The 26,231-nt window shown below is 41.1% G+C and overlaps 1 protein-coding gene across 21 annotated transcripts in view; it reads right to left on the minus strand.

Moving 5' to 3' along the window:
• PTPRD (protein tyrosine phosphatase receptor type D) overlaps positions 1 to 26,231 on the minus strand; it is a 1,977,099-nt gene that overhangs the window by 310,655 nt on the left and 1,640,213 nt on the right. The gene's annotated exons all lie outside the window — the stretch shown is intronic.

The raw sequence follows: 26,231 nt of genomic DNA on the forward strand, positions 1-26,231 counted from the left end.
CTCATCTGTTTCTAACTCTCTATCCCTCTCTCTTCCTCTCTGTAAAAAAATCAATAAAAAATATATTTTTTTTTAAAAAGAAGCAAGTTACCTAATTTTTAAGCATTCAAGATTCCTATTTGTGGGACCAAAAGAACACAGAGAGTAATTGCTTGGGTGAAGCAGTGAAGGAAGGGAAATCCATATAGCAAGTACAGGGTTGTGCACCAGTCATTTCGTGAAAAGGGATTCGTGTAGCAACAAAGGAGGGCTTCAAGTCTGATAATTTTCTACCTGTCATTGCATCACATTTAGTATCAATCTTCTCTATGATTACTAAAGCTATTTTTTGTTAAATTACCATATTAGATTGTAAGGAAGAATATTTTAATGGCAGAGTAAAGGAAGCATTTACAAGAAGAGAATGAATGTACTAGTATAAAGAGACCACTTGAAGGACAACATAATACCATACCTACTATAAGAACAAAAATGTTTGCCCTGGACAAGGTGGTTCAGTTGGATGGGCTTCATACCCTGAACCAGAAGGTCATAGGTTCCATTCCTAGTCAGGGAACATGCCCATGTTATGAGCATAATCCCTGGTAGAGGGCATGTGGGAGGCAATTTATATATATTTTGCTCTCACATCAATGTTTCTGTCTACAAATAAATAAATAAATAAATAATAAAAATGTTCAAAATAATATTATCTAAACTGGTACAGGCACCTCAGGCTCCTTAGGTATTCAAATGTCTGATATGGTCATCATTTACTAATGAATCATGGATATGCTTTTCAGAAATAATGGTCTGAAAAAGCAAACATACCCATAATATTCAGTTTCTCCCAATAATATTTTATTTGAAATCTTATAAAATGTAACATTCACATTTTTTTAGACAGGGACTAGCAAATGAACTTAACATATCTTTATAGTTTAAGGTCATCATTTTGAACTTTCACTGTCTATTTCTGTCATATAACTAATGATAGCTTCTCACTTCTCTTGCATTTGCATAGACTCCTGCCTCCTCTTTCCCAACTTCAAATATGTGGTGTGTGAATTATACTAGACACTGGATTTACAACTAAATTATAGAATAAACCTGAGTCACCAACTGAAGGCTGGCTGAAGTATTATAACCAAGGATTTACAAAAGAAGCCACATAGAGACTGGTAAGGAGGGCAGAGATGCAGAAATGGCTGGCCCCTGCATCCAGGTAAGTCCACTGAGATACTAGAGGGATATCTCAGCTCTAAAAGCCCACCCTGCAGTGTTGGGTCTCAATCCCACTCCAGTAACCCCAGCCCACAGCACCATAACTGGGGAGAGATACCCACAAAATATCTAGCAATGAAAGCAGGGAATCAGTCTGCCTGGGAGAGAAACGAGTCTCCTAGAGACTCAGATGCCATCTTCCCAGAATCAAGCATCCTTGCAGCACCAGGCAGAGAAACTTAGTCCTCCAACTACCAGCATCACCCCCCTGAGGTGCTGGAGTCCTGCTGAACGGTATGCGGGCTGCACCCACCAGGGACCTTTGGGTGTTCCTTTTCTGGAGAAGCTCTTGGCAGAGACTCAGGCAGAAACTGAGTTGTGTATCTTTGGAACGAAGGGTCATTCTCCCCAACCTCTCACACACAGCTGTAGACTCACTTAGCCTTCCACTCCCAGAGGCTCTGCTCTCCTGAGCTCCGTCCTGCCGGTGGATCAGAGTGCTGTGCAGAGCGGAGAACTTCGGAGCACAGCTCCCTGGGAGGCTCTCGTCTGGGACTTACACAGGCACCAGGCTGTGCTCCTGGTAAGGGGAAGGGGCCATTCTTACCTCCTCTGTGCCACTTCCTCAGTGAGAGACTCCTATGACCTGTCCTTCCAAACCAGGGCCCTGCCCTGCTGCGCTCAGTCCCTCAGAGGGATCAGAGTACTCACTCCAGCGGGGATCTTCAGAGCCCATCTTCCTGGGAGGACCCTGTCCAGGACTCAGACAGGTGCTGGGTTGTGTGGTTGAGAGGAGGGAGGGAGGACACATTCTTGCCCCCTCTCCCTGCAGACTCCGCCAATAAGACCCCTCCGCCTTAAAGAAAGACTCTTTGGATCTGGCCTCCAGAGCTTGCTCCTGCAGAGGGGCCTGAACCTGTGGTGCACTCCTTCTGGGGGAGCCGGGGTCAAAGACACCAGCAGAGACTGAGTGCGACAGCTCTGGAGGAGGGGCCACTTTCCCCCATTGAGTACCTGACCTACTGCCCCCAAGGCAGGAGAACCACTAGCCCAACTTGCCTATCCCATCGCCCTACCCTACAGACCTTGTGACATGTAAAGGGTCTGTGGGCTGTGGCCAGCCTGGACACACTCTACAATCAACCGATGGGAGGCTCTCAAGGAAGACCAGGCCACCTCAGGGGGCGGCGGTGCAGTCCACAGGAGGAGGCGGAGCTCAGTGTGCCTTGGAACTTTCACAGATCTGCCCCGGGCTCAGAGCTGCTGGCTCTTGTACACAGCTTGATCCCTCTCATGCACACCCAGGCCCCAAGAGGCAGCCACAAGCAGCAATAAGGGTCTCCTTTAAGAAGAAGAAGAAAAATGAAAAGACAACCCACTGAATGGAAGAACTTATTTGCCAATGATACATCTTATAAAGGATTAATTTCCAAAATTTATAAGGAACTCCAAAAACTAAACACCAAAACAACAATCTAATTAAAAACACAAAAGCCTGAATAGACAGGTTTCCAAAGAATATATACCATAAGGCCAATTGACATATTTAAACATACTTAAGTCACCATCAGAGAAATGCACATGAAAACCACAATGAGATGTCCTCACATCAATCAGAATGGCTATCATCAATAAATCCACAAATGACAAGTGTGGAGAAAAGAAAACCGTCATACACTCTTTGTGGGAATGCAGATTGGTGGCCACGGTGTAAAACAGTATCGCGTTTCCTAAAAAAGAAAAAAAAGAAAAAAGAAAAAGAAAAAGAAACAGCCTTATGACCCAGCGATTTCACTTCTGGGAATTTATCTGAAGAAACTGAAGCACTAATTTGAAAGGATATATGCACCCCTATGTTCATCGCAGCATTATTTACAATAGCTGAGATTCTGAATATGCTCAAGGGTTCATCAGTAAGTGAATGGATAAAAAAGCTGTGGTGTATTTATAGAATACTCAGCAGTGTTTCCCAAAGTGTGGTACGCGTACCCCTAGGGGTACGGGAAGAGTTTGGTGGGGGTACTTGTTGCACCGGAGTTTGGTGGGGATATGCACTGCACCGTGCTTAGCTGCGCCTAATTCTATGTTCTCATGAGTACGAGGGGTACTCAGCGTTACGAAAATTATAGAAGGGGTACACATATGTCAAAAGTTTGGGAAACACTTCCATAGTGTAATACTTGGCCATAAAAAAAGAAGGAAATCTTACCTACCTGAAGAGTAGAATGCTAAGGAAATAAGCCAAATCATTGAAAAACAAGTACCATATGATTTCACTTATATGTGGAATCTAGTGAACAAAATAAACTAACAAACAAAACATAAATAGATACACAGATGCTGAAAACAGACTGACGATTGCCAGAGGAGAAGGAACTTGGGGACTGGGTGAAAAAGGTAAAGGGAGTAAGCAAAAATGAATGAATGAATGAATGAATGAATGAACGAACGAATGAATGAATGGATGCAGACAAAAGTATGGTGATTACCAAAGGGAAAGCAGGCTGGGAGGAAGTGGACGAGAACAAAGAGGGTATAAATGATAGTGGAAAGAGACTGGGTTTTGGGTGACGAGTGAACTCATTACATAGGATGCAGATGATGTGTTATAGAGTTGTACACTTGAAAACTGTAAGGTTTTGTTAAATTATCTACCCTAATAAGTTTAATAAAAATAAATAAGTACATAAAGTTGGACAGAGTGGGGAACCAGATAAAGGAAGAAAAGGATGCTAAAGAAGAATCAATATCTTGAACTCAACCAAAGGGGGGTTATTTTTATTGTTCCCATATCTAAAGGCTCAACAGGGTTTGCATGGTTTGTTTTTCTTTCGAGCTTTTGATAATCTGTGACTCAGTTCATTGCAATGTTATTGAGGGCTAAGCCCACTGGTGATAAATGGCTGGATGAGATGCATTAAAAAAGATAACATCCATCTAAATTAGTGGGAGTCCATAAAAAGCTGTTTCCCACATTCCTGTCTCCAGTTACAGTTCTGCTTTCTTGGTTGCAGATCCCTGGCTCCCCTTTTCAGCTCCTTCCCTGGCATTCTCCGCCAGTGGCTCCCAGCTTCTCAGTGAACTTCTGATTTTGACCTGGCTGACGGCCATAATTCCACCTCTGAGACCACAAACTGCACTGGACTCGTTCCATCCTCAGCCATGACCTCACACACCCTGTATTTGGTCCTGCTGAGCAGCCCTATATCATGTCAGGAACACCCGTTTAAAAAAAGAAAAACTGAAAAGTGGGTAGGATTTAATTGGCAAGTACTCTTGGCTTCCAACTTATCCCTCTACTTTGTTAAATCTAGTTCTTTGCATCATCTTCGAAGATCTTCCAGAACTCTCACAGCTGTCCTGGGCAGTAGCTACACTGAGCAACGTGACTCGGAAAACTAACCTTTGTGTAGCATTCACAGAATCCCACGAAATGTATCACTTAACTTCCTTACACACACACTAACACATGCATACCATGGTTATGAGGGATGCTGCATTATTTTCTTTATACACATTACCTACAGGTTTACCGTTATCAAGTCACACCCTTTTGTAGCTGTACTGTAGAGTCTCAAGTTCGGATTCTGTCTACAGTCTCCCTGTTCTCTGTCATAAACTAGGCCCCTACAAACCTGAGTAGCTCACAGAACTCGGGAAACCCATTTACTTACCAGAATATCCGTTTATTATAAAGGCGCGTCTCACAGGCACAGCCAGACAAGATGCAGGGGAAGGTGTGTGGGAAGGGCCTGGCCTCTCCAGGTGCACCACCAACTCAGGGGCCTTCGGAACCCTGCCTCTGGGTTTGCATGGAGCCTGCATTTTCAACTGATTCCACCAACCAGGCCCTCCTCTTCCCTCCAAGGGAATCAGGGTAGAAACTCAAAGTTCCCAGCTCCAATCACAAGGTTGGTTCCCTTGGCAACCAGCCCCATGCTAAGGTGGGGCCCAAAGGTCACCTTATTAGCATAACAAAAGACTCCTTTGTTCTTAGCACTTAGGAGATTGTGTTGACACAGAATCAGGGATGAATATCACATATCTATTTCTTGTTATATGTCAGGATATCACACACCATAAAACCAGTGTGGATACTAAAGAGAATCAAACTTCAATATAATCTTTAAAGACAATCCTCAAGAACTCTGTTTTCATTATGATCAGTCCCAGTTCAGTCCAGGAATTGAATCCGCTGCTGTAAAATTACTGACAGGAACTCAAACATTCCAAATCAGCCTCATTCTTATTATAGGTTATAACAAAAGGTCTTATTTTTAAAGGTCTTATCCTTCACACGTAGGATAAAGACTATTATTCCTAACATATTGAGTTATTGGAACATAACTTTGTGTTTTTTAAAGGAAATGTTAAAGTTTAGGAACCAGAGAAGTATTAGAATATAAACTGTTTACAAGGAAATAAAGGTTCACTTGAAAGATAAACAAAAATAAGAGGAAATGTCCAGTTACTTATCAAATAAAAAAAATTAAATGGTAGTAATTTTTACACCACTTATTTTTTGTCTCTAACTTTTAAATATTTTGTGTATGATATAACAAAAATGAGAAAAAGGCAGAGATTAAAAAAATGGCAATATAAGCAGTAATTATACCCTATTATTACTCTGCCATATGTTGAGGAAAGCAGGAGAGAAACACTGATTCATACTCTCACAGTTATTTCAATGTTTATGGTTTGTTTCTCCAACCACAAGCACTTATTGAGTATTTATGAACCATGCAGTTACAGTAAAGTAGCAACGAACAATTCCCTCCGGTTAATGCAAAAACTTCACAGCATTTTGTCTGTTAAACGAAATACGTGACAAATAATCATGAGTATTACAATATGGTCTACTTCGAAATCTCAAGGAGGGCAATAACTCATGAGGACTATTTGTTTTTCCACAGATGAGGTCCAGGTCAGGAGAGGAGCTTTCATTGTGTAAATGCACAACGTCACCGAAAGGCTGAAAACTCTCAACCAAAATCAGCCCTTCTGTTTGTTATTTGCTATGGGGACGAGGGGACGTTATTGTGGTAAAAGTAGAATGAAAGATTCGGACACCAAGGAGGAGGAGGAGACCAGAGGAGTCCTGGGGAAAAACACAGGTCTTGGGATCAGGAGACATGGAACTGATAGGCAACAGTGACTCACTGGAGCTGAGTTTGGAAAGAAAAACTGAGAAAAAGTGACAGGTGTCAGGCCCTGGGGTAGCTCCTGGTGATTCTAAGACAGTGGTTCTCAACCTTTCTAATACCACAACCCTTCAATACAGTTCCTCATGTTGTGGTGACCCTCAACCCTAAAATTATTTTCGTTGCTACTTCATAACTGTACTTTTGCTACTGTTATGAATTATAATGTAAATATCTGTGTTTTCTGATGGTCTTAGGCTCTATAAGCAGTGGTCTACAGGTTGAGAACTGCTAGCAGGGTCACCTAAGACCACCGGAAAACACAGATATTTACATTACGATTCATAACAGTAGCAAAATTACAGTTATGAAGTAGCAACGAAAATAATTTTATGGTTGGGGTCACCACAACATGAGGGACTGTATTAAAGGGTCGTGGCGTTAGAAAGGTTGAGAACCACTGTTCTAGGGCATCAGGAGGCTGAGACGAGCACCAGCTGTACTAGGGAGGACAGCATCCTTTCTAAACCCCAGCCAGGCACTGGCCCTTTCAATGCTTCCTGACTCAGCCTGTCTGCATTCAGTGTGCTCATGTCATGACCTGGATGTAACAGGGAGGAGATAACATACAACACTCATCCTCCTGTGTTCTACGGCTGTTCCCTACAATGGTACACCCCACTCTTCAGGGCTCAGAGAGAAACAGAACATTTCCCTTTGCTTGCTTTCCTCTTCTCCTCCCAGTGTTACCTAGGGCTCCACCTCTTCCTTCCTCGTCCCCAGGAGCATGGCCAATTTTGTCGCTAGCTTTGGGCTCCCAGAGGTAAAAGACTCACAGGGCAAAGGTTAGTAGGAAGAAAATTCTAAGTTCAGTGAATGCCACTGTTCTACAAGCTAGAAAGGTAGCAATGATTAGCATGGTCAGTGGCAGAACCTTCTGTTCAACTTGCCACTGTGAAAGCAAGGAGATAAGAGAGATAGTATGGTGACGGTATAGGTGAAATATGATGATAGTATATTTGCTTAAATAAAATAAAAAAATATTCTAAATACAGTGTTTACATGATAATAAGTCAAGTGTAAAAGAAAATATTAATAAAGACAAAGGGGGTAAGACTTCTAAAATCACTGTGTTTCCCCAAGATTCCTGTAGCTTCCAGATATAACGTCACTCTCATACTTCACACTCCTCACCAGTCTTCTCCGATGCCATGGTCAAATGCCATTTGCCCTAGTATTTTCATTACCTCTTCTATAGGAAAGGATCTCACATTTTATTCTAATCAACATCATCTGGAGATAGAACACGTATAAAACCAGTCAGCTTTTGAACCACCCTAAACTTTCTCTAGAAACTTGGGACAGATACAAATATCTGCAACCGTTATCAAATAAATCCATTTGAGATCTCCTCAACATCTGAAGCGTGTTGTAATTATCCTAAAAATGTGACCCTGTGTGATAGTCCTTCCCATGCCTAGTTACCACACTGTGCACACCTATGGACTCTTCTGAGCCATATTATCAATGTTTATCACAGTTCAGGACATTCTCTGCGAATGAGGCTATCTTCTTATAGAAAATACTAGAGGCCCGGTGCACGAAATTCGTGCATGGGTAGGTTCCCTAGGCCTGGCCTGCGATCAGGGCTGATCAGGACCTTCCAGCTGTTGGTCGGGGCCTTCTTTCCTGCTGCCAGCCAGGGGCTTCCTTCATTCTTCACTGCCCCCTGGTGATCAGTGCACATCATAGCAAGCAATCGGTCTTCCTGTCGAACTCCCATGCGAATAATTTGCATATTAGACTTTTATATAGATAGGTAGACGGTTGCATCAATGATGCCCACCTTTTCTTCACTGAAGACAAGTAACTGTGTTAAGCACTATGGGAACAAGCACCAGGCAGGTACCCTCCCTGACCTCAAAGAACTCGCCGAGCAGCAGGGGCAAATATGCCTCTACGTAGTTCTTGCGCCTCCTATGTGCAGGATCAGACAAGCAGCATGAAAGCCGTTCCTGCCAATCAATGTACATTCCTGGTGGGCAAAATTCCCTGGGTCTTATACTTCAGGATGGCGCTGGTGTTAACGGCATATAATCCTCCTAAATGCATGTTTACTGAAACATAATCATGGCTTGCACTGTGTGTATCCCACAACGCATTATTCTGGTATGCAGTCAGAGGCTGCTTTGAAATACTTCCCCGCTCACATTAATGCTATATAAATGTAAATATTTATATTCCTCCCAGGTTTTCACTAAGTTTTAAATTAAATCTCCTGTGACCCATGGTTATATCACAAAAAAAGGTGCATTTCAGCTTAACGAATGGAAAATTAACTGAAAAACTTCTAACAATAATGGAACTTTGAAGACATAATTCAAAAGGCACCGCCTGGGCAATTTTCGCCAATTGTAAGCAATTGAATTGAATGATTAGGTTGAATACAAAAATACTTCATGCTTTCTTAGCAGAACAGTAAAAATCTATCAAAATGCACCTACATTTTGTCAGATGATAGCAGTGAAAGCGAAGCAGAAAAATAAAAAGTGTTTGCTTATCCTCAAAAGCAAATCGAGTTTAGATTTTTCTTTCTTTTTTTTCAAGGTCCAGTTATTCTCCAAGCAGTTTTAAGTTGGAGGTAGATTTTTGTTTGTTTGAAATGCGTGCCTTTACTATCAAGAACCGAAATACACGTTAAGCTTGCTATTCTGCCCCGCCAAAATGCTGGGGGCTCTGATCCTCTCCCCGAAAACTACTTTCTGCTTCCCTTCCTCTCCCTGGAACTGGGTTGCATGATGGCCAATTGGAATTGCATCATCTGGAGTTGGCTTTCCATAAAACTACTTCAAAAGAGGAATAAAAGGCAGCTTCTGTTTCTCAGAAGTGTATCCTTTGAGAGCTACTGAGAGGGAGCACAGCTTACCTGAGTTAGGGAGGAAAGCTGAACTGTTAAGTCGCTTACCCTAATGAAAGATCAATAGCGCTATTATTAGACATTTGTTCTACCCATCCAATTTAGGGTTGTCATGTTGCCTTCCAGGAACGCGGGTGCTAACTTCTAAATCTGTTTGCACACGTTTCCCGTTGTCTATTTTTGCATTCTTCCTCCCTCCCTCCCTGGATGTCTCCTCACACAAGTGTCTGCTACATCACACACTGTAACAGGAGCGGCAGCCCCTGAGCAAAAGGGAGCAGCTTACAGGGAAGCAGTAGCGTTCTCCTCTTAAGATTTCAACATCCACAGAAATGCTTTATGGTAATGGTGTCACTGCGGCCCTGCAGACTTGTTATTGTGTTTGTGGAAGTTAATTATCTGATAAGATACACTGCGGTTATTACTGTCAGAAACGAAATGGACGGGTGTGTTTGTTAATTCAAAGTGCTCCATTAAAATGAGGTACGTTAACTAGGGAACGGAATAATTATTTACCCCTAATTGTTACTGCATAATCATTTGGACATTTTATAGCGGTACTTATTTTTTCCTGAGTGAATTACACTTTATATTTAACACCATTTGCATTTACAGTGTTTTATGGTAATAGAATATGCTGATTTTGTCTATACTTTTTTACACTGAAGGCCTAAGTTGAAAAATCCAATGTTTAAATTGAAGTGTTTTTCTCCCCGTGATAGAAAAGTGTCAGCGTTTGAGCAAATCATTCCACACAACAGAACCTATAACTTGAAGGCTGATTATGATTTCCATCAAATATTTTAAGTGTTAAGCCAACATTCCATGCAGAATGAAATGAAAGGCTTTGTTCAGAAGGAAGAGCAAGGGATTTCCTTATTACACTTTCCATTTCTGTTGTTTGATAGGGATAAATCACACAAACCTTATGAGGGAGGACAAAGAAACATTTTAAATGAAAGCCATTATCTTAAAGGGCTAAGTGTGGCTTCCTGCCCTACAGTTGTTGCTGTCACACAGAATTCTAGCAATAAAAGTGAAGCCAAATGTTCTCCCTACACAGAAACAATCTCGTGCAAAAACATCTATGCATTGTTTTCTAGCCCTAGCCGGTAGCCCAGTGGTTAGAGCACAGCCCACAGAGTGAAGAGTCTTGGGTTTGATTCCAGAGGTCATGCACCTGTTGCAAGCTGGATCCCCAGCCCACGTTGAGGCAGGTGAGCGAAGCAATCAATCAATGCCTCTGTCAGTGTGTCTCTCCCTTTCCCTTCCACTCTCTCTCTTTCTGAAAAATTAATGGAGAAAATATGCTTGGGTGAGGATTAACAAAAAAATAAAATAAAATGCAATTGTTGTTCTAAGGCAAGTGGAAGGGAAAGTACATGCATCCCTTCAGCCAGCAGATCTGCAAATTTCTAGGTGACAAATGTATGTAAAAAAGGATGAAAACTCTACAACCCATCAAACAATATTGACCCTTTCTAAATCTCAGGAGTGACAGGGATACTGAATAGTATGTGCATTCTTCTCTAAAGACATCAATCAGGTATGTGGTCCTCCTGGGCCTGGATCCTATGCCCCCTGCATTCATCAAAGCAAGTCACTCTGGCTGTCTATGTCCTCCACCTTCTCAGACAGCTATGCTAAAAGAATTCTGATTTTTGTTGTCTACTCAAACCACAAACTTTTGCCTGTGTACACACACTGTCTATGTTCACCATTACATGCAACAACTGGTCTTATAGAAAACCGGTCTGTATTTTAAGTCCAATGCCTTTACATCATCATGTCTCTTCAAAGTAGCCTCAAGACACAAATACAGAAAAAAATTAGAGCACTAATCACAAAATAGCATAAATCTCAGGGTCAGGTTGATTAATTTTTCATAAGTGACGAGATGCCCACTGGCTACTGTGTTGCTAACACAAAAATAGAATACAACACCCTGGGAAGAAATGTGTATTCTAACTGACCCCCTTACCACTGGCTCACTCAGAGAAATCACTACCAAGGAAGAACTAAGTCTAAATAAAGCCAGGTATTAGTTCATTCTTTGTAGAGCAATCTATTCTTTAAGATCACACATCTAGTCTTCTCACTTAAAAATATGTCAGATTATTAGGTATACAATTTGCAAACCAGGCCAAAATAGACAAATTTCAATCTGAAAGACACCACAGCAGGTCGTCCTGCCAGCATCCACCTGTCCTCCCAACCCCTCCACCGCTGCTACAAGGAGAGGCTCTGAGAGGAGCAGTGACTCATTAGCTTTGAGGGGAGTCTGGTATTAACAGTAAGAGTCCATTCTCTCTGCTCTCTATGGAAAAGGGGAAGGACTGGTAAGGTTTCAAAATGGCATCCAAAAGAGGAGTGCCTGCAGGCAGGGAGACTGGACTCATTCCTGAGTTGGATACTCAGAGCCCCACTCTGGTGCTGTCACTCTGGTGGGGTGACTTTCAGGGGCAGCTTCCAGGAAGCCCAGAAATATGGTACCTGGTCCATTCAATCCCCCCTCTACGGCCACAAGTCTCCCAGCATGCATCTCCCAAAGGATGGGTGAAGCTGAGCATGGAACAGGTGCTCACGTCTGCTAAAGAGATTTCTGAGGGGGTCAGACCAGCTAGGATGACTAGACAAGCAAGGCTGACATGGAAGTGGGTCTGGGATGCAGTTGTGGAATACCGCTCCCCTAGGGTTCAGAGGGTGTAGAAGAAACTGAACCCCTAGTATCTTCTGTTCCCCACCTGAAGAGAAATGAGGGTGGGCTGCCCAGGCATCCAGGACACATAGAGTGGGAAACCCAACTCAGGAACCACACACAGCTGCAAGATTCCTTCAGGATCTAGTACGTTAGATGTGTGTGGCTTAAGCACCAGGTTTGTTTAAGAGATAAACACATGAGAAACGGGGAAAAGTAAGTGTGGGCCACCTGGGTTAGAGAAATCCCAAAGGCTATGAACAAGGGACACCCGTGGTTTAGAGCCAGGGCGGAGAAGGGCAGGGAAGGCAGTGGCACATCAAGCAAAAGCTTTGCACATCCGGTTTGTGCCAAATAAGCTCAGGTTACTCAAGATTTCGTTTTCTGATCTTGTCCAGTTTATCAAACAAGATCTGTGAATAATTATCCAACATCTCTCATCTAGCCAGCAAAGAAACCCCCTTAATATTCCTCTCTCACCCACTGATGTGGGCAGGAAGAGAAGGAATAATAAAGAAGAAAGACAGGTGCTGTGCCATGATTTGCCTAAGGCTCTGCAGCTCTCAAGTGACCGGTGAGATCACGGGTCCATGTGAAATGCACAGCTGCAGGGGGACCTCAGAGAAGGATCCTGGGAGGACCATGGTTTGAGCAGTTAAAGAAGCACTAGGGAAACTGAGAGGGACTCCGCTGAGTTCCTCGGGAGGAGGAAAGATTGGGAAAGTGGGTGGTGGGAAACTGAGGCAAAAATTTCTTGTAAATGTGAGGACAAACACTGTGTGTGTGTGTGTGTGTGTGTGTGTGTCTACACATGCCCACGGGGGTACGGGTGTCTCCTTTTTTATTTATTTTTTTAAATATTGTGGCAAGAGTGGACATTCTTACTTCAATTCCATCCATGCAGGAGTATTTGGAAAGTATCAGATTTTTAAAAACCAGAAAACAAAATAAGAACAAAACGGGAAATAAACAGTCTAAAGGAATAATCCTAAGTCTGTGCTACCTAATTTTGTAGAAAAGGGATACAGTATTTCTAATTTAATTATAAGATATGCGGGCTAATGTCACTGAAATGATAGCTTCACTAAATGAGCTTAAAATGCTACTAAAGCAAGGAGAAAGTGGAAGGCAGATAAACCAGCAAGCCTTGAAAAGGTGTTTCTGAGAAGCTGAAGGACAATGGTGGTAGCGAACACACATCATTTAAATTAAAAGCAGCAAATGGAACAATCATTTGCCCAATACACAGAACATGTGCACATCAAAACAGCTTAGAAAATGCACCCAGAAAAATTATAGCAATATAATCTCAGGTCTAATTTTATAAAAATACCTGGCCAAATATTTTGTACACAGGAGCTTGAAAATAGCCAATATTGAATATGGATATGTGTTCAGTTGAAGTCATCTAAAACACTGCATTTAATTTAAAGGGTCACAAATCTAAAGAACAATCTCCAAAAATTATTGTATATCCACCTATTGCTTGAAGAGACTGCCTCATTCAAAAGCTGGCAGCTTACAACTTTTATAAGATACTCTACACATCCTTTGTGTGGATCAGAGTGAAAAACAATTGAATCTACCAAGTACTCAGTTTTACAGCATTAACTTAAACAATCAAGGAGGGCATTGGGCTGAAGGAGTATCATTTCTAATTTCTCAAAGCCTGAGGTTGCCCTAACGCCACTGCAGGCTACCTAGGCAAGCCAAAAATCTCTGCCTCTGCAGCCTCAAGCTTATGAAATCAAAACAAATGCAATCCCTGACCGGTTTGGCTCAGTGGATAGAGCGTCCGCCTGCGGACTGAAGGGTCCCAAGTTCGATTCCAGTCGAGGGCATGTACCTTGGTTGTGGACACATCCCCAGTAGGGGGTGTGCAGGAGGCAGCTGATTGGTGTTTCTCTCTCATCAATATTTTTAACTCTCTACCCCTCTCTGTTCCTCTTTGCAAAATAAATAAATAAATAAATAAATAAATAAATAAATAAATAAATAAAATTCAATTAAAAAAAAAATAAAACACGAAGGACAACCAATCATAAGCAGCCACCCAAGACTTAAGCTATGGCCAATCAAATGGTTTATTTTCTTGGCTTCCAATTTATACCATTCTTTTCCCTGGTCCCTGTCTGCAGCATGCTCCTGATCATTCACCACTCTTCTCCTCACATTTATTTTGAATAACCTGAGTAAGTTGTAACATCACTTTGCATGTGGAAGGGTCTTCTTGTTCATGACAATTCAGTCAATCTAACACTAAAGGAAACCTTTCCAATAACCCTTTTGGCTTAAGTTATCCTAGATCTTCTCACTGTGTCCATTTCTTCAGAGACTTGAAAATAAGTTTTAGTGGTGCAGAAGCTTGCTAATGAAACAGAATGAGATCCAAGTAGTTTATTATGGGAATGGTATTCATCATTTGATACCAAAAGCAAAATAAAAGGGAAAATGGTATCTGAACTGACCATTAATTTCCCCCCAAAGAATTTGGCACTGAATACATTTGCAAAGCATGCATGTTGACTAGAATTGTCATTTCAACTCTGCACCTCTGTCTCCAATGTATCCTTTCATGCTGTGTTAGAGGCAACAGGAGCGCACCTAGACTGAGAGTGACATACTGGGTGTGCTGTAACCCACATTGAACTCTCCCTTCTTGCTACTGCTTACTAATCTGCTACTTTGCATTTTTTAAAAATTAAAAAGTATGCAAACTTAAAAAACAAGTAATTACTTTCTAATAGAGAAAACTAATTATAATATACTCTTAGGAAAGCACCATTTTGTAACTAAACCGGATCTTGTATCTGAAAGCGATCCTTTTCGGATAAATACATTAAAATGCAAACAGATTATGAAATTGTTAGTTAAGGATTCAACTATACCCATAGTTAGCAAGGTGGAGGAAAACCTTTGTTTTCCAACACTTAAATTTTGTTATTGTGTGTTTGTATGTATTGTCACAGGGCTTAACCCTCTTAACCTTTCTGTTCTAATTATGCCAATTAAAATAATAAGTGACAGACAATAAATTTTTTAAAAAGCTCCATAGAAAACTTCATATGGAAAAGAATCAGAAACTCCTATTTCCCACATTAAAATAAATTTATCAAGTGTGAGAACTATGGTCTTTTTAAAAATCACTTGATATTTACTTCCTATCATGATTTCTTTAAACATCTGAAGATGATATTCCAAGCGATTGCTTATTAGCTATTACCTGAGTTTTACTCATTGGTAGCTATTCCATTTCTCAAAGCTTGTTTCTCTCCGGGTCACAGTAGTTGCCTTCATTTTTTTTTTTTTAAGTTTTAAATGACATGTAAGTAAAAAGCACATGAAATAAGGTTTGGGGCCGTCGTGCCATCTTTTTCATGTTATCATCACCTCTTTCCCCATCCTGACCGTGGGTCTGCTCCGTCTGCCTAATTATAAGCTCACAACCCTCTAGGTGGTGACAGACTGTATGCACGCTCTGCACGGCACTTATCACATTTGTCATGCTCTATAAATTATTAATAACAACAGCAGTCACAACATATACTTTTCTTAGCGTAAGGGGAAAGAGGGACATTGCAACCATCACTTACTCACACTCCCTGTAGTGCTCTAACGGATGCACCCTGTGGGAATGATTACTAAGATCACTGCCTTTTCCTTCTGTCCAATATCTAATTGTCCTCTGCGTATTTCATTTATTCTTTTCTATGTTTTCATTTACCCTCTACTTTCTTTGCCAGCACACCTATTATCTCCTCCTGCATGCCAAGCAGCATTACCATGTTTCCCTTAGCTGCTGAGGAAAATATCTGTGTTCATGTACACTTAATTGGGGTAACTATTGCACTGAAGCAGGTTTCTCAACTTCTGTACTACTGACATTTGGTCTGCGTAGTTTTTCATAGTGGGGGGCGGTCCTGTGCATCCGACATTAATTTCTCCCCAAAGAATTTGACACAAAGTGTGTTTGCAAAGCATATTGGCTGGGATTTTCAGCTTTCAACTATCAACCCCTCACCGAAGCAGACACACTGGAACATGGTAAACCTATTGCTTTAAGTATGTCACATGGCTTGAATAATACAGAGTAAAAATGTGATAAATAAGAAATGAGAATTACAGTAAACTCCACATATATACTCACACATCCTAAAAATATTTTAAATGTGCAGTTAAGCATTGAAAAAGCTTAGAGTCAATACCAGCGGAAATAGTCAAACTCCAATGCTGAGGATTATTTTGGTGAGAGAAAAAAAAAATAGTTCTGCTACTTGGCTGACCTGAAATAGAGCTCGAAACAAAGAACTAGCCCTGATTTAACACCCAGTATGTCTTAAGGTCCAATTAAAATAAATCCTTCTAACAGCACTTTTATAAAATCACTGAGCTTGTTAAAACATATAAAATATTTGGCTCCCCTGGGCAACATCATGATTAGGGTACATTCAGAAATGAAACACACACACACACACACACACACACACACACACACACTCACACACTTCTCATTGCACGAGGGCACAATGCATTTCAATCTGAGCTATGCTTCACTATTCTCCCCAATTTCTTGCTTCCTTCACTGAACAAGCCAAGGTCCCCTATCTTGGAAATTTACTATAAATCTGGATACTGTCAAGATGCACGTAATCTCCAATGCATTGGAAAAGGCCTTATAAATTCCAAGAAAAATGACCAATGAACAAATTCCTTTCTCTCCTATGATCAGTACTCACCTATAGATAGCAGCTTCCTTTGTTTTAAGCACTAGCCAAGATAGCATTAAGTAAATCTCCTTGATATGTGGGACTCACTGGAAGTATAGTTTAAGGGTTTGTGGTCTGCAGTTGATTCATTCAGGGTTTGCATTCTGGTGCCAAATCCCTCGATTTCTGCGTGACTTTGAGCAGGTTACCATCTCTCGGCCTCTGTTTCCTCATTATCCAGGGCAGAGGGTGATACTATTCGTACCTATTTCATGGAATTGTAAAGTTGAAACGTAAAGGCTCTAGGCCAAGCCTTGTCATAGCGAGTGCTTATAGACGTTAATGAGCATTCTGTGTGTTATGTGACACTGAGTCAGCTTCCTGGTGACCCTATGCATGGGTGGTGTCCAAAATGTCCTCTACGGCCCTGCTCAGCTTCTGTAGACTCATACCCATGGCTTCTTTTATGAAGTCAACTCATCTCGTAGTTGGTGTTTCTCTTTAATTCCTACCTTCTAATTTTTCCAGTGTTATTGTCTTCTTCAAAGAACCCTGTCCTCTCATGATGTACCCAAAGTAGGACAGCTTCAGTTTTGTCATTGGGGCCTCCAGCAATGTCTCAGGTTCAATGTGCTTTAAGACCCAGTTGTTTGTTTAACTAATATTACAGATATTTTAATCAATGAGTGTCCTTCAAAGACAACATTTTATCACATGGAAACTACACTCCCTCTATCCCTCCCAAATCTTTGTCTTCCTGCTTTGCTTTATGTTTAAACGCCGCCCGCCCCCCCGCCCCCCTCCGCCAGCTATATGACCAAAGATGCCTGGTAATTCTACTGGGCTGACTACCTCCACTTCCCATCCAACAAGAAATGAAGCCCTGTAACTCTGCCAACATCACCACTAACATTCTAGGAACTGTTCTATTACATCCATCATCTCATGTCACCTTCAGCATCTGAGACCTTCTATCCATCACCTCCTCTCCTACTGTCCCCATCCTGGTCCAGCCCCTCTTCTATGCTGTGAACAATTATAGAAACTTCTAACTCACCTATTTATAGCATCCCTACTCCAATCTATCCCACAAGGTAAAACAAACATGGACTCATTAATTACCTGGAGGTATACTGAAATGTGCCTCCCTGCCCCCAGGGTGAATCCAAACCTCAGAACATAAGCAACAGGACTTCAGGACTTAAGCACTGTCTCTCTATACCATTCGGCTCCCCACATAGACCTATACACCCACCACAGCCTACGACGTCCAGATCCCTGGCAAGTGACATTCTTCCTAACACTTTTGTGTGTTTTAGCGTGGCTGCCTGGCATGTCAATCTCCATGAAACTGTCTACCGTGTTTCCCCGAAAATAAGACATCCTCCGAAAATAAGACCTACTTACAGTTTTCCTTCTGAGTGAAATATAAGGCATCCCCCTGAAAATAAGGCCTCCCCTATTTGAGAGATTTGGTCCACTGATTCTGAAAGAAATGGAGTCACAAGAAATTCACCAGGAAATTCAGGATTTGGATTGTTATGATGATGTCCCAGAAGATGATGACATGATTGTCATTGAATAAATGAGTAAATTCTTGATACTGTAGGATTCACAGTTTGTCTGGTTTGTGTTGACAACTACCATACTACCGTACCGTATACAGGTAATAAATTTCCTTTATTTTCATTTAACAATAAATGTGTACCATATTCTTCTTCATGGAAAAATAATACACCCCCTGAAAATAAGACCTAGCGCATCTTTGGGAGCAAAAATTAATATAAGACACTATCTTATTTTCGGGGAAACGGGGTATTTAGATCACTTTTAAAGTCTTTAAGCTTCACCCCTCTCTGAAGCAGCTTCAGAATTTCCTAGGGTTGAGAAATGTCCCTTTATTCCCTTCCTGCAACTTCCTGAACCTACCTTAAGGTCTCACCATTGCATTGAGTTCGTTGACTTTCCTATCTATCACGCCCATTAAAATTTATTGCCAGACATTAATGTAAAAACAAAACAAAAAAATTTATTGCCAGACATTCACAAAAAACAAAACAAAAAAAAACAAAAAACCCTATTCAGTGCTTAGTACACACTAGCCCTCCCAAATATGTTTGTTAATGTACAAGAAGGTTCAAGAAAGGAAAGAAGTGAATAAAATGCATATTGGAGAAAAGAAGAAGTTCCATTTTGTGTTGAACAGGATGGACAAAGGCATTTGTAAATGGCTCATATACATAATGCAGCCATAAAGAATATTACCTTTTAATGTAAAAAAAAAAAAAAATTAAAGATTTACAGTATACAACTAGTTTTCAAGTTCTATCTTATAACTTTTAAACATGAAGTCCCAGCAATCAAAATGTGGAGGCCAGGTTTGTTCTCAGTAACCAGCAAGACTGAAATGGGATGTCTGTTGCTGCTTCTAAGGCTTCTAAGCCAGCAAGCCTGGCTTCCGGGTGACACTGATATCCCTAAATTATTAACAGACTGAGGCACTAGAAGCAGTGCGGATCACACTTAGGACGTAAACAACACATTTATTTAGTTTGAAGACAGATGATTCAGAAGGAGGGGAAGAGGAAGCAGTTGCTGTGATTGGTTGGGGGTCTCCATGCCTTTGGATCTGAGCCTCCCCTGGTCTCCCCACTCTTTTTGGGTACAAGCCTGCGGGCCACTGTGTCTCTCTCTTGCTGTCTCCGCTGACAGCTTCTCTGTGTGACAACTGGGAATCCCAGCAGTGAAGAGTGAGAATAAAGCACAGGCCTCAATTTAAATGGGAATTTCAAATTGTAGTTGTCTTTTTGAAAGTTTTGAATTCACTAGACACCCAGAAAAAAAAAAAATAGCTTCCTTGGAAGGGCTCATAGGGAAGAAAGAATAAACAAAGACAAATCCAATCCACTCATCCTTTCTTACCAGGCTCTACACTACCGGGACTGTCCTATGACCCAAAGTTCTCGATTAATTGTTCTGACCCAAGTTGATGTCAAATATTCCACCTTTCTAAAACAAAGCTTCCCATAAGTTAGCATCCACCCCATCAGACTTATGTTCCTTTTGTTATGTGTTCTTTTCTCTTAAAACAGAAGAGAAAAACAAAAATCTCGTTTGGGATGATATGAGGCAGAAGAAGTCAAACTCTCTTGTTTTTTCATAGTCGGTTCATCTCTCTCTCTCTCTCTCTCTCTCTCTCTCTCTCTCTCTCTCTCTCTCTCTCTCTCTCTCTCTCTTTCTCTCTCCATAACCCCCCAACCCCTTCCCAAGACTTTTACCTTGTCTCTCTCAGAAGGGTTCCAAAGTCCAAGTTCAAGGAGGGGGAGGGAGAAATTATAGTATTTTGATGCATGTTTGCTTTAAATAGGATTAAGATTCCAGGAGAGGAGGAGTATTATTATTTGCCCAATCTCCTAAAACCCTTACCAGAAAAAAGGTTTCTGAGAGGCTCTATGTACCAGAATTTTCCAGTACTTTGGCAGAATGGAATCCCGTATGTGTTAAATTATGGGCATAGATGCCTACATTTATACCCATTCTAATAATAAATTAAATTGATGGGGTGATTTAAAACCTACTCTCTAAGTTATGGGTTAAAGTGAGGTCTACTAGCTAGTAGCAAAGGTCATGTAAATAACCTCAAATAGCATGCTTTGGTAAAGAGTAAAATAAGGTACACAGACATGCACTGACCACACTGGCCCCATAATATGTTGAGCGACGCATGTCACCACGAACATCAGAAACACCATCTTGGGGATTTGTGAGTTAAACTGGAGGCACACATAAGGTTGATATGGAAAATGGAAGATAGGAACAGGACCAGCAACCCTTACCTCAATAATCTTCTAAAAGGATTACATCTTTGCTAGCAGTAGCCATAGTTTATTCCTAGTGAATTCTGAGAATCCCAAAGCTGTCAATTCTCATCCTATTCCTAGCAACATGCCACAACCTCAAAGCAGTTTATTCATTATCATGCAATTTCGGCAAATCACATTTTCTTAACTTGCTTTCTGACCCGGAAATTGAGATGTTATAAATTGTTCTCCAGATTCCTACTTTTGAAATTGTTTCAAAATTTCTGTACTTTCCACAATTATGTGAAAGATAAGTGAGCCATGACAGTACCCTCTCATTCATTGTGATCATCGTTGCTATTTAATACAACATTTTCAATAGAGAGTTCCTACCATCGTTAAGGGGGATGGATTAGACTATAATTTTATATTCAAAGCACTGTCAGGAGAGAATGTCTCCAACCCCTGAGGTAAGATTGCTGAACGCATTCTCTTCCAAAGTGCTCACCACTTATGTTGCTGAAAAGACATGTGGTTTAGGAAATAAATATTTACTGAGCTTCGGAGGTAAAATAACAAACAGCGGTAAGATGTTCCCTCCAATGAAACAGGTGTCATGCCTGAGATCCTTGCCAAAGAAGGTTTTGTTCTCCACTTGCTCTCCTGCCCGTTGACTCTGCCTCCACCACAGTTCTCACAGCTTCATCTGTGGATAGGCTAAGAGTGCTGAATAAACGTCGCATCGTATGTGCATTGAAATATGTGCATTCAATTTAGGAAAAGGTTTCCCAATGTATAAATTACTAATTCTAATTACCAATGCCTTACACTTTTATGCTGCCTCGCTATTAGAAAAAGGGTAATCAATTAGCCAGGAAGTAAATTCATCTCCTTCAAATCCTTAATGTAACCCGGTACAAGGAGATTAAATGTAGTGCTGAAATATGTCCTATAAATCTTACATATTAAATAATACGGCTCTGTTATTGCTATTACATGGTTAGAAATATATCAGTTAGCATAATAACTTGTATGTTATAAAATCAACTTAATTAATCAAAGAAGAAATAACAGGGAAAAAATTAAAAAGGGAAATTGCTGTAAAAGCTCTAAGAAGCGTACAGAGCTAACATTAGAAAAGCACTGTTGAAAAAGAGCCTAGGTTTTCAATTATACCACCTGTTCCTCCTCAAAAGCTAATTAAAATACACCTTAGGAAACATAATCTTCTACAAGTTTAATTACATCTCTTTCCTCTTTTCATTCCTCAAAGCAGAAAGGACTACAATTCCCAGGATATACTTTCCACTCATTGCCTAGGTGTCCTTTCCTATTGGTTCTTTCCCTCTCCCCACCCCCGACATTCATGAGCGGCTGCCCGCCTATCCATACAGGGGCAATCATGAGATTAAAAGTCTACTAAAGGCATAATTTCAGAACCATTAAATTCAATAGTAATTTTATACTTATACTTATCTCTCTCTCCATTGACTCTTCATGGGAATAGGCAAAAGTGGGTTTACAGCTGTGATTACACAAAACACAGCTAATATATAATATATATATATATATATATATATATATATATATATATATATATATATATTATTGATTTCAGAGAGGAGGGAGAGGGAGCGAGAGATAGAAACATCAATGATGAGAGAGTATTATTGATCGGCTGTTTCCTGCATGCCCCTTATGCCTCCTGCATGTCCTCCACTAAGGATTGAGTCTGAAACACATTGGGAATCAAACCAATAAGCCACACCAGCTGGGCAGCATTGCTTACCCTTGTATTATTATTTATTAATTAGTATAATATTTATTTGTATTACAACTGTAAACCTACTTTTGCCAAACCCTGTATATACTCATGTACATATAAAGTATGTATACTTATGTAAATGTATGTTCATTTATATATCACATAGTGTTGTTATATACACTTAACATTATCTAAGCTAAATGTAGATATTATATATAAAATTCCCAGAACAAATTGTGATATGCATCTGCTTATAAATACGTTGTTTGAGAATCAGACCAAATTTTCCATGGAAACCATATTACACATTTCCAGGCCAGCCCATCAAAGTCTTATAAACCCATCACATAGCTGAGTTACAGGCTCCACAACATTACTGAGAGTCGTGGGCCCTGGAAGAAAAAGTCATGCTGTCAAAGGAGTAGGGCCATGGAGGAAAGAAAAAGAATAGAAAGCCAATGTCCTCCCCTATTTCCTAGGTTCAAAACTTTAAAATACCCTCTTTCGGACATCTCTCCTCTCCCATCCTCCACCCGCCTCCTGGCTTTGCTCATGCCTTCAAGGGCCCTCCATGTTCGGCCTGTAGACCTCCACCGAGGTGACATCATTCCCAGCCATTCCTCATCGACATGCCTCTGTCTCCCTGCTCCATCATCCATAGATCCAAACACCTGTAGATCGATGTGGATAAACGCTCATAGATGTTGGGAGTTAATGTTCAGGTCATTAACACACCTATAACCATACTAAACACATTTATTTACTTCTCAAAGAATATGCTGGTTAATGCAAATAAAAAAGAAAGAGGAAAAAATGTACTTGGTGAACAAAACAAAACAAAACAAAAAAACAAAACAGAAAATGGATGGAATGCATTATACAAATTTGGGACAGGTTAGTTTTGACCAAATAGCATCCTGTCGGCCAAGAAGATGCCGACTTGAGATGATCTTGTTATCTCCTCCTTTAATCATCCCACTGAGAAAAGTACTGCATCTTTACAAGCTTTATTCCTCTATCTGCACCCCATCCTCTCCCACACACACACTTACACAGACTGCACAGGGGAAACTTCTCCAACAAAGCCCAGGTGAGCAGCAGAAGGAAACGGTGGCACAAGATTCCCAATCCTCAAGCATGCGTTGGCCTTAGAAAGTTAGTTTTCATAGACAGACTTCATGGAAACTTCTCCCATGTCATGCTGCCTTCAGCAAAGCACTAACTATGAAAAGCAACAACAGACACATTCATTCAGTGATCACCCTCCCCCCCTAAAAACACATAGTACTCTTGTTTAGTTATTATATTCGTGGGACTCCACACAGTGTTTGGGCTTTGGAAGATGCTAGCCCCCTGGTCAGTGTAGGACAAGATAATGCACAGTGACCTCCACAAAGCTATCTCTGAGAACATATCCCCACAAAACATGTCCGAATATTTGTAAAGCCTTAATATTAACATACCACCCCTTCATGAGTGTAACATGCATGCGTCATATTCAATGGGGCAGCAAAATAGCAGTCATATTACAATAGTCATTTATTCCAGTCTGGCCCACAACAATATGTTAAGTGTATGTGGCTCATCTAAACACTTTAATAATACATCACGTATTAGGCAAACAACATCCTTTCAACACAAGTAAAGCCCGAGTAAGAATGTGAATGTACTTATTAAGCCCCTTCCATGGTACGCTGACTCCTGCAGGGATACACGCTCTTAGTAAGAAAACAGAAATTAACAGGATCTCCCACAGAGGCGGCCAGAACATGGCCTATAAATAATTAACCCGTTCTTTTTCTCCCCTTAACACACATCTCTGGAAATTTCTTCGTCAATACTTAAGCCAAGATGTTACACAGTCGTAACAACTGATTTGTAGAGTGATTCCCTTATTGAAACTTGGAGCAGAACATCCCATTTAGGGAAAATCAAGGGTAGTTAAAAGGAGATGTGCCCGCAGGAGTATGTTCTCATTAAGTATCAAAGACTGGATACCAGTAAATCAGGAGTTGTTTTTGTTCCCCTCTGCAAGTTCAAGGAGCTAGGCATTCTCCCCTGTGGCGCCTCTCGGTCAGGCCTAGTATGGTTATGTTGAGGTTCTGGCAGGTTGCTGGCTATTTGTTTTTTGTAGGGGGGAGTTTTTGCTGTTGCCACTTTGGTTTCAGCATTTAGTTGTGCATAGCAATCAAGACTATGGCTTCCAGGCTTTGAGAGAGAATATGTCTAAAGCCTATTAAACTTCAATTCTGGATAGATTCGTTTTCACCATGATTCCAAAAGAAGCATTTCAAAGCATGGCTTTAATAAGCCTGGCTTTCCTTGATTTCTGGCATCATAATTTTTATGAGAGGACTATAAAGAAGGAACAGCAAGCTGGGAAGAATAGGTGGACTTTGTCCAGGAAGGCAAATCACTTTTCCGTGGCACACGTGAAGCTGTATTTCTTCTCCAGGGCAGGGCCAAAGTAGGTCTATTGTTGTGAGTATTGTATTGTTTATCAGTTATTGTATTATTTTCCATAAGAACACCTGTAAACCTAATTTTGTCCCATCCTATATATCAGGGGTCCTCAAACTTTTTAAAGTGGGGGCCAGATCACGGTCCCTCAGAGAGCTGGAGGGCCGGACTATATGAACTACTAATTCCTACTGTAACACCTTGGATGCGCTCACTGCCCAAAAAACCTGGCGGGCAGGATCAGACTCCCCTGGGGCTGCATGTGGCCCGCGGGCCGTAGTTTGAAGACCCCTGCTATATATTTTATGTTCTCTCTCAATGGGAGCTCTTCAATTGTGTTCAAATCTGATGCATGCATGATTTGTCAGACATAAAGGCCGATTTTCAGAAACACAGGGGAAAACTGAGACCCTATAAAGTCAGCTTCTTTGAGAAATGGTACTTCCAAACTTAGAAGAGGATCTCTTTCATGGAATTATTCTGGGTGGAAAAAATAGATTATATAGATAGATAGATAGATAGATAGATAGATAGATAGATAGATATTACATACATAGATATAGATGACATATAGACACTGACATATAGATATATATGGATATAGATACAGAAAGGCACACATATATACACTTATATGCAAGAAGAGGAAGGGAAAGAAGGGGAGGGGAGGGGAGGGGATTCAAGTAGCTTTCTACTGCCTGGAAAACAGCTCACTTTATTCAGCCTGGCATTGAGGAGCATCTATGCTTGGCTCCAACATACCTCTCAGACATCTCTCCACGTATCATCAAAAAGGGGGAAGTCAGGAGACAGGAGGAGGAGGAGGATCAAGAAAATAAAACATAAATAAAGTCCTTCAGACCCAAACATATGTCCTTGTGATAGATTATCTTCCAAAGATGCACCTATCCCACTCCATAAACTTTCCTCCCCTGATGGAGGTAGACTGTTCCCTCCTCCTTAACATGGCAGGTGTCCGGGCTGCAGGGACCAACTGAGTCTACTGGAAGCATGGCCTGTGGCCTGCGAGGCTATGTCATAAAAGAATCAGCTTCTGCTGGCAATTCCCTTGGCAGTCTCTTCTCTCCCTCCCCCTCCCCCATCTCCCAGCCTGTCTCAGAACATGTACGTTAGAAATCCTGAGACAAGAAATAAGCACTGCAACCCCCCTGAGGCTGCCATAGTAGACAACGCCATGGAGAGGCCACAGATAGAACAAGAGAGAAATCCCAGGAGCCCTCACTGGACCAGTCCCAGAGGTTCCAGACTTGTCAACATCAGCCAGCAGGCGTGTGAAGAAGTCTTCAGCCCTCAATGGTTTTGCACAATGGATAGAGCATCGGCCTGCGGACTGAAGGGTCCCAGGTTTAATTCAGGTGAAGGGCATGTATCTTGGTTGTGGGCACATCCCCGGTAGGGTGTGTGCAGGAGGCAGAAAACTGATGTTTCTCTCTCATCGATATTTCTAGCTCTCTATTACTCTCTCTCCCTCTCTGTAAAAAAACAATAAAATACATCTTGTTTTAAAAGTAAGTCTTCAT

Source organism: Pipistrellus hanaki (assembly GCF_964339955.1).
Source record: "Pipistrellus hanaki genome assembly, chromosome: 11".
Taxonomy (NCBI): domain Eukaryota; kingdom Metazoa; phylum Chordata; class Mammalia; order Chiroptera; family Vespertilionidae; genus Pipistrellus; species Pipistrellus hanaki.